This window comes from Dipteris shenzhenensis, chromosome 5 (assembly GCF_047967505.1).
Source record: "Dipteris shenzhenensis isolate YYH24624 ecotype China chromosome 5, Dip_SZ_1.0, whole genome shotgun sequence".
Lineage (NCBI taxonomy): Eukaryota > Viridiplantae > Streptophyta > Polypodiopsida > Gleicheniales > Dipteridaceae > Dipteris > Dipteris shenzhenensis.
Window position 1 is genome coordinate 13,093,858 of NC_141600.1, and position 10,154 is coordinate 13,104,011.

Sequence of the window (10,154 nt, forward strand, 5' to 3'; positions counted from 1 at the left end):
ACAACTCATCAAAGTTATTTTATTTGTGCCAAACTTGTGAAGTTGACACATCCATGTCTTTCATGCCATAGTTCTAAACTTGCACTAGTTGATAACCTAGTGACATTGCATTACGATCTAGTTTTAATGCTAGCATTTTGAGTAATCTACCTTCTTTAATTGTTTGTTAATATCTTTTGGATTTGTTTGTGATTATGCATTCATTCCCATCAAAGATAAAGGTATAATTTTTATCTTTCATTTGTCCAACTAACAAGAAGTGCTTTGTCGAGTTTGTAACATGTAAAGTTGACTTTTCCTTAGATAGGAGTTGTTGCATTATCAATTGTATAGATAACACAAATGTGACCCTTCTAAATTTCAAACCATCCCTTATGACCTATCATCTAAGACGATGCACCACTGTCAATATTCAATTGTTCTTGGCTATCTTCTTTTGCATTATTCTTGGCATGTTAGCTACATTCACCTTTTGATTATATAAATAATTGCATTTTTTCATTCATACTATTAGTAACGATGCACATGTATTGGCTTTAAAATTCACAATAAGTTTCACTTTATTGAGTTTCATAATGACTATGGATGTTTCCACGAAAATCTCCTCTATTGGTGTTGTATTGGCCACTTTTATCAAACTATTTCTTTCCATGATCTCTTTCATGATGCCCACAATCTGTGATAGTAGGTGCATTGAATGTTTGACACATTCCTTGAAAGTTTTCCCTACCTTGGAAATGTCCTCTATATGAATGATTTCCTCTTAATTGCTAATGTTTTGTTGATGCTAATTATGTTCTTGTTAATGAGTTGCATCTTTCTTTCCCTCTATTGGAGGCAGAAAAAGCTTGTTCACTTGATTTTCCTTTGTTGGCTTGAAATTACCATGTCCTTAATTCTTCAGTTAATGAACTACTTGGAGTTCTTTCAATGTTTTCACTTGCTTTTTCATTTCTATTATTTTGACCAAAATTCTCATGTCCTTCATCAAGTACATCGAGGATGACTTGCACAATTTCTTTAAACTTCATGGGTCTCTCCTATGGTTGCATATTTTGTACTAATATCTTTGACTTATCGTGCATAGGAATCTACACTCTTATTACTATACCAAAAGATTTAATCAATTTGTCAATGTTTAAATAATAGAATTATTCTTTGATTCATATAAATTTGCAAACATATCCCATGCTTCTTTGACGTTTTTGCTTTACCAAGTGATATGCATATTTTTCCTTCTTATCCCATATAGATTGTACTTTTGCAATAGCTTATGTCGATGGATTAACAGGTGCTCTAGGTAATGTATCATCTACATATTCCCACCTATCTTGTAAGATACGAAGTGTTTTTATTCTATATTTCCAAGTGCCATCAGTTTGATTATGAAGCTTTGCTGAAGCTCTGAGATTGACATTGCTCATTGTAGACATGCTTGTTTATGGAACTCCTTCAAAACAAGCAAAATTCTTCAAAATGAAGAATTAGAGAAAAAGAATAATTAGAAAAAATGGTCTTGAAAACCTTCAAATTGTTGTTGGAGACTAAGATCCACCAGATCTTTGATATGTGATTACTTTTCTTGAACTCACTTAAAACTAAGAAATCTTGTATGGAGATGCAAATCAACCACACATTTGCTTTCTAGCAGATGTGCTAGAGTTGATACCACTAAAGCTCATACTGTGTACAAAAATGTGCTCTTGAAAGGCACTCTAAAAGCACCCTTATCGAACTCAAATTATCTCTATCTTTGAAGTTCATTGAGATTCTAGGAAAAACGTAAAATTTAATCTGCCATCTAGTTGATTGAAGATGAGGCCAAACAAACACCTTGTATGTCTTTAATTTTGTTTATATTAAGTGGAAATGGATAGAAAATTGGACATATGTTCGACTTGTATGTTCAAAAATAGATCATGATGTAGGAAATATGACTTTGAGATGAAATAGAAGGCTTGAACAAATTGAAAACGTGTTCAAACCATGGGAGGAGGTTGGGTTGTGGATGCTTACTCTCAATAAACCATGTGTTCAATTTGATATTAATGTAGAAAACTACCAAACTTGTATGGGTGGCTAAATTAACCAAGTAATTGCTTGAGAGAATTGACCATGCATTTAATTTTAAGAGACTTATAAATAAAAACTAACTTTAATTTTATTGCCTGAGAAGCATTTAATTTTAATTTTATTGCCTGAGAGAATCGACCATGCATTTAATTTTAAGAGATTTTGCATTTAATTTAAGAGACTTCAATACAAAAACTAAGCTTTCAACCTTGAGAGAAAAAGAAATATTCTCTTTTGATGCCCTATCTTCCAAGTGCCAATCAGTTGTTCATCTTCTCTAAGGACATTTTTGTCTTCCAATCACAAAACTAATGCTTATAGTGTCTTTTTTTGTTGTTGCAATATTTGAATATGAAGTGAAAAATTGCCCACAACACAAAAATAAAATTTCTTTCATTATGGATGAAAAACTAGCATCCGTCAATGAACAAAATTACCTGCATCTCCTTCAATTTATTTATGGGCTGCTTAATCTTTTAAAAAGTGTCTTTTAAATACAAATATGTTGATGTATAAATATTTCCAAACCTCAACCATTTATGAACTTGAGGAAAATGAGATTCGAATCTCTCCCCCCCCCCCCCCCCTCTCTCTCTCTCTCTATTAATTAATTTTCAAGTTATTCCATTTTTTGAAGGGATGGAGCATCTCAATCATCATCATGCTACATCATTGAACCCATTAGCCCAAACCAAGGAGGATGTCATTTGTGATCCAAAGGGGCACACTCTTTAAAAAACAAATATAACACACGTGAGCAAGCACATATTTAAAAAATTACTATTTTGCATTTTTTAGAGGAATTTTAATACCCATCCATATGTATACATGTTCAAGGATGTTGAATTAAAAACTCCTTTTATGTTTATTTACATATATTAGTATTGTAAATCCCCTGAAGTATGTAAATGGAATGGAATGTAAGGCCCCTAAAGTATGTAAATGGAATGTAAGGCCCCCATTAGAAATAATCCCTTCCAATAAGTAAGGTGCTATATTAAAGATTCATAGGGCGAAGACCCCCTTGGGGTTTGTATCCTTCTTCTCATGTTTAAAAGAAGACCATTGTAAGCTATGGACTAGAAGATAGATGGGACAAGAAGCTGATTGTGCAATATAAGAAGGACATGAGGATGGACAGTGGAGTGTGAAAACATTTTGAGGACTTGTCAAGTGGAGCATGTATTGAAGGATCCAAAGGTTTGGAAAAACAGGGCCTATGTGAAAGATGTTTTGTTAAGTTCTTATCCTCTTTGCACAATTCATCCAAAACACAACTAAAGGGTCTAAACATGTGTATAAAAACTAAGTCTTTATCATTATCAATACTATAATATTTGGTGAGAGTCTGATTAGAGTATTTAAGTATGTATATAAAAACTTGATTCATTATCAATAATACCATATTAGGTGACAATATAAATTGTAGATGTACTTTTTTGCAATAAAAAATTTCAACAAGACAAGTGTGAGTGTAGATACTTGCAACAACTTAAATAGGATGTTGAAGATAGTAGTTCCTTACACTTAGGACTTATTGGTATATATGTGTCCCCTATCCCTCCAAGATCAATTCAAAGTCTCCCAATTAATTGAAAAGTGCATTTTTATTCAATGTTTGGGTGCTCATGTTTATCTTAATTTTCAAATTAGCACTTGGATTTTGCATCATAGGAACAATATCAGAATGTGAGCTCAAATATATGTTGTGCATTCAATCTCCCTCATTAGTATTGCATTCAAATGGTGTATTAAAAAAGCCATCTGTGTTCTTAATTGTAAAGTGACTCTAAGCTCATGAAATAGCGTTTTCTTGATAACTTAACCACCAAAAGCATTGTTTAAAGGTAAAGTATTCCTTCACCTTTATACATAGTGATTTTTGAAATTCCTTACTTCTCAATAGGTAAAAGTTAATTTAATAATTGAAGGTAATTGAAAATCAAATTAATCTTCACTTTAAGTTACAAGGCTAATATAACATGCTATATCCTCATCATGTTTTGAAATATCACATTAAGGAAATACATTATATTATAATAAAATTTGTTGTTGTTAAGGTATGGTGGCCTTAAACTTTTACTTTTTAAGGTTTATGGAACATGGAGTGTGGAAGTGGGTTTAAAAGTTGATGAAGAAAGATATTGGGAGAGATAGCCATTCATTTGTAGTAAAAGTCATTTAAGGGATCCTAAGGATCTCTTCTCTTGAAAAAACAACATAAAATGAGTCATGTGTTCACATCTACGTAGCATGTGCATAAACACAAAATGTATTATTGCCAATTTTTGCTTAAGGAAAAGACAACATTTTCTCTTAAGATATATTAGGGGTTGTATGTACAAATATTTAGATATGCTAAGGGGAGCCATCACGAAAAGGTGTACAAATGTATGCTATCATATATATGAATGTTGACATTGAATTGAGAAAATTTATTTGATGTAAACAAAAGTTATATAAAACACGTTTTAAACAACCAAGTATCCTATCTACATTGAATTGAGAAAATTTATCTGATGTAAACAAAAGTTATATAAAACACGTTTTAAACAACCAAGTATCCTATAAATTCCCCCAACAAATGATGTTTCCACATCAATATTTGTCATGCATACGTAGTGACCCCTTCCTTTCTGAGAAGAAACTTAATGCTTCAATTTCGCATAGGAAATGTATATGCCTTGTTTATAATAGAATAAATTTTATTGATGTATGGAGGATGCTTGCTAGGTTTAAAAGTATTGCATATACACGCATGCACACACGCGAACACATGCACATACGTGTGCACACATGTGCACACATACACACACACATGTGTGTGTGTGTGTGTGTGCATGCACACACACATGCATGCACAGATGAAGAGGTACATATGCACACATGTGCATGGTGCAAATATTAAATGTGCATGCATACTTGCACACAGATTTGCTATTCACACACCATAGTGCATGCATACTATTGGAAGAGAAAAAGATACAATTACTATGTGTACTTGTCACTCATTAATTTAAATTCTATATTCTTTTGGACTCATTATACAATATCACCATAAGGCAATAATAATTCAAAATTATCTTGTATTACAAACTTCATAAGCTAGGCTTGAATGTGGAAACATAATTATCATAGTTAACATATGATAATTAGAGATGCTTTGCCATTGGGATAGGCTTGCTTATTTCATTTCACTTATTATCTAACATGTAAATCTTTGAGGGAAGGTACAAGATCGGAATGTCCTATGGGATCTTACACTTAAATTCTTCTTAATTTATGTTTTTAATGGAAAGGTTCACGACCAATATGGTTAAAAGTACACCACCAATATTGATTTTTTTTTTCAAGGTTCATGCTTGCTAATTGTATTGTGCATTCAATCGCTCCCTCATTCATATATAATAAATGGATCCATTTCAAAGAGTCATCATCACTAGTAGTGCTTTGATTTTTTCTACAATCAATACTATTCTCACTTATCATAATTTTTATTTTGTAGGAACTGTTATGATCACATTTTTTCATATGTATATTTCACATTTGTCCCTCCAAAATTAACCTCAGCACAGTGTGAATAGATTTATTAAGAAAGTAATCATCTATAGAAACCATAAGGATATAATATATCCTCTTTCAAAGGGTGATTGAACTGATGCAATAGTCATGTTTTTATAAAGCAAGTGGACTATTGCATCGGCTAACTAAGTTGCTGCAATAGTCATGTTTTTATAAAGAAAACACCAAAAAGCATGAAAGCGTGTTTCCCTTTATCTTAAAAACAAAGAGAAAAATACCCTACACATCTCTCCTCCTTGCAACGGATGGACTAGTTAAATGGTATTTATAAACAACAGCATGATGGTACAATTTTTTTTTAAAATAAAAAAAAGCACCCCTTGTGTTTTAGAAAGTTATGCTTCAATAATATAACCACGTATATTCTTACCATGTGTTGAAATATCACACCAAGAAAGTATGATATCACTATCAATCTAAAACTCATTGTCATGTTAACTTCTCCTTTATAAGGTCTATGGCATGTGGCATGCAAAAGCGTGTAAAAGTCCTTAAGGAAAGTAATTAGGAGAGAGGAGGAAATCAATCGAGGTGAAAAGACTTTATCTTATCAAAAGTATCTCTTCTCCTACAAAAGAAATAAAAAATGAGAGATGTGTTCACATCTCTCAAAAAAGTAATATAGGACAAGAAATGCTTTCACATCATATTTATAAGCATCACTATCTAGCTTTATTGATACTTGATGGATACTATTTTCTTTGATTAGATATGGGATCATGTATAGCAATATTTTTGTAAGCTAAGGGGGATCATTAGAATACCATTAGAATATTTTATTAGACATGGGATCATGTATAGCAATATTTTTGTAAGCTAAGGGGGAAACATCATGCATATATAGCAATTCCTTCTTTTAAGAGGAGCAATTTTATGATTAATATATTACACAAAGGCTTCCTTACATATAGATGCACCCAACTTGTGCACACACTTGCACACATGCACATGTTCATGCACTTTCAATATGCATGCATGCCCTCGTTCCTAGATGTGCATTCCTAGATGTGCACTATATACACAGCACACCTAGCCTTTGCACACACCCATTCCATGCACATGACTGTGCAATGGAGGCATGCCACCATTTCCATGCACCCGTGCCCAACAAACATGACTATGCATACACATGCATGCATGCCATTCCCATGCACTAGTACACAAATTCATAGACACACTCACATTCATGCACACAAACATGATGTAAATGAATGAAGGCATCACAGAAAATGATTTCCTTTATGTCAATAGAAAGTGAATAGAATTCATTATTGCATGTTGTAAGTGGACTTTGATATTGGAATTTGAGGGTACTTCTTTCAACAAGTGCATTAAATTTTTTTGAAGGGATTTTACCTAAAAGGGTGGGCTTCACCCTATACGTGCTCAAGAGTCTGAAAATAAGGGCATAGCTGGAATCTTGAGACTGAGGTACCTTAGACAAAAAGCATCCGAACAAGATATAAATCAATAGATAAAATATACTTTTTTGGAAAAATTAACATCATGGCCTTTATTAACCATAACTCGAATCTTGAGACTGAGGTACCTTAGACAAAAAGCATCCGAACAAGATATAAATCAATAGATAAAATATACTTTTTTGGAAAAATTAACATCATGGCCTTTATTAACAAAAAGGGTTCCACACTTAGTATGTGCTAAGGCAAAAGAAAATCCAACAACTCAACTAACCATTAAGATATTTCATGAAGGGATTTCTTGCTACATATTTAAACTTCCCCCTAGTGGCCATCGAGCTTAACCAAACCTTACAAATGTGCTAAAATAATCTCTACCTCCTCACATCATTTATGTCCAACGTGTCTTATTTGTAAGGCCCCTTTGATGTGTTTTTTGTTTTACTTTTCAATCATGCACAAAACATTATCTTCACACTGGTACCAACTAATTATGGTATGCAATGCACTTGTGAGGATGTAGTCTCCATGCTCTTTGGCCATGCACACTCCACATATTCTTACAATTATGTGCTTGATAAATGGTACCTTTTGCAACACTTATGCACTTCAATCATTCTCACTCCTCTCCCAGTTGAGTGACACATTTATGTATGTCTTAATGCCTTCAAGTGACATCAGCGCTATGTTCCCCCTACTCTACAAAAAGAATAGCTCCATTCCTTTTCTATTTCTTGTCCTCTTATACCTAGCCCCTCTTTCTTCTCTGACCTTACCCTTTGCCTCTTCCTTGCTGAGCTATCCCCTCCCTTCTTCTACTTGGCTCCACTTTGTGTGTGTGAGTGTCCTTCTATGCTTGGTTCTAACCCCATTATTGGGATCCCCTTTCTCCCCTACTAGGATCCCCCCTTGCCTTCTCCTTTCAACTACCCATGTTTCAACTCAAGTGTACTTGTTGCCTAGACCTCCCCATTTCCCCTACTGGATTTGTGTTAACCTTCATTCAATTCCATCCCACCCCTTGTGCAATGTTTACCTCTTGCAAAGCAAGAATGTATGTGAGTGTTTAGGTGAATGCTTGTGTGTGTGTGTGTGCGTGCATGCACACATGCGCACATGTACATTTAAGTCTTGGAGATTGCGTGTGGGGTTAAAGTATATATTTAATTTAGGTTTAGGAGATTTTTTGTGGTCTCTTGTTGGTTTGGGGCGTAGGAGGAGAGTAGGGAGGCGGGAAGGGGGTGGGGATGGGGATTTCTTTCATGTGTGGGTATGGGGGGGTGATAGGTCTGTATGTGTGTGGCTTAGCCATTTGTGTGTGTGTGTGCGCGTGCGTGTGTGTGTATTTTTTGAAGAAATCCGAGCAATACGAGCCATTAAGTTCAGCCAAATGGTCAACAGAAAACCTTAAACTATGCCTTAAAAATGCCTTGTTAATGTTGCCAAGAAGCAAAGTACGAGGTGGGTGAGAGGTAAGAGTGAGATACAAGGTGAGATGTCATGTGTGTGAGAGATGCTACTAAGCTATAAGAAGAAACGATGGCAACATAAGCCAATGGAAGATGAGGCATCAAATTAGTGGAGTAGTTAGTGAGCGTGGCCCATGCTGAAGGTGGCATGCCTAGGCTATCGGGGCCATGCTAGTTGTGAAGTGGATGATTGAATCTAAGACCCATCATAGAAATCTTTATCCATTTCATCATATACCATAGTCAAGCACAAAGACAATATCTTCAACTATCTCAATCCTTCGGCATGCTCTCTCTCTCTCTCTCACACACACACACACACACACAAAAAGATAGATAGATAGATAGATAGATAGATAGGAGAGAGAGAGAGAGAGGGAGGGGGAGGGGGCGAGAGAGAGAAAGAGAGAGAGAGAGAGAGAGAGAGAGAGAGAGAGAGAGAGAGAGAGAGAGAGATGCTATGAGGACAACTCAATAGGACATTGCATTCATTATTTCATTTTCGGCCCTTTTAGGAGTCTCCCTAGCTCCATCCCATCTTTTTTCAATAATGGGGGCCTATTGAAAAAAAATAGATTTAGAGCTATCAAGATAACTAAATATTTTCCTAAGAAAAAAAATTAGGACCCTAAAAGCTAATAAAGAATGACACAAAATGAGTTCCAAGCCCTTACAACCATTCTCTCACTACTCGATAAGGAAGCCCCAAAGAGTGTAGTTTTTTCTCAAAGTGGTGAATGGGTCATGCACCTTTTTCATGCTCTGTAAGCAAAACAAGCAATAGAACCTTCTTGGACCTTTTGAGCATACACACACATGCACATACACAAAATACATGCATGCACGCATACATGCATGCACACACCCTAGGGTGCCAACTCCCTTTAGTAAGAAAACCTATCAAAATCTTGAGTATGAGATGAATTTAACAATATTCCATGAGTAGAAATTATTCAAATTAACATGGTTGTGTTTTGCACTAAAAGAGCTTTAAATATGTCTTTACATCTTGAAATTTGGGTAACACATGAAAAAGTTACATTAATATGAAAGGAGATGGGTTTTCATATTTTAGTGTATTTTTTATATCACCACCCCTCATCCAAAAGGACCCTCCCCATGGGCCTTACATATTATGAAAAATGTGTACAAATCGTAAAATCTTGCATATTTTTCAAGGTACAAACCTTATATTTTGTGGGAGGGGGGAAGTGAAATTTTCATATTTTCCCCATGCATATTTGAATTTTTTGAAGGAAATCCATGCATATTAGATATGGACCTTGTTCCCCCATACCTTGGATTTTGGACAAGGGTAGTAACATATTACATATTGAGTTGGCACCCCAGAGCACACACGAGTGCGCACGCACGCATGCATGCAAATACACAAAAGGAAGGGGGGGGGAGTAGCTCAAGGAAACTACACTTCAGCTTTTTGATATTTGAACATTTTTTGGGATATGGTTGCTAGAGCACTACCCTATGAGAGCAAGTTTCCATGAGTTGCCCAACTATCAAGTACACCAAAAATGCTCTATTTTGGGTCTTACAAAGGTGCTATGCTAAATGTTCATATTGTGAACCATCCCCTGGGGTCTATGATGTT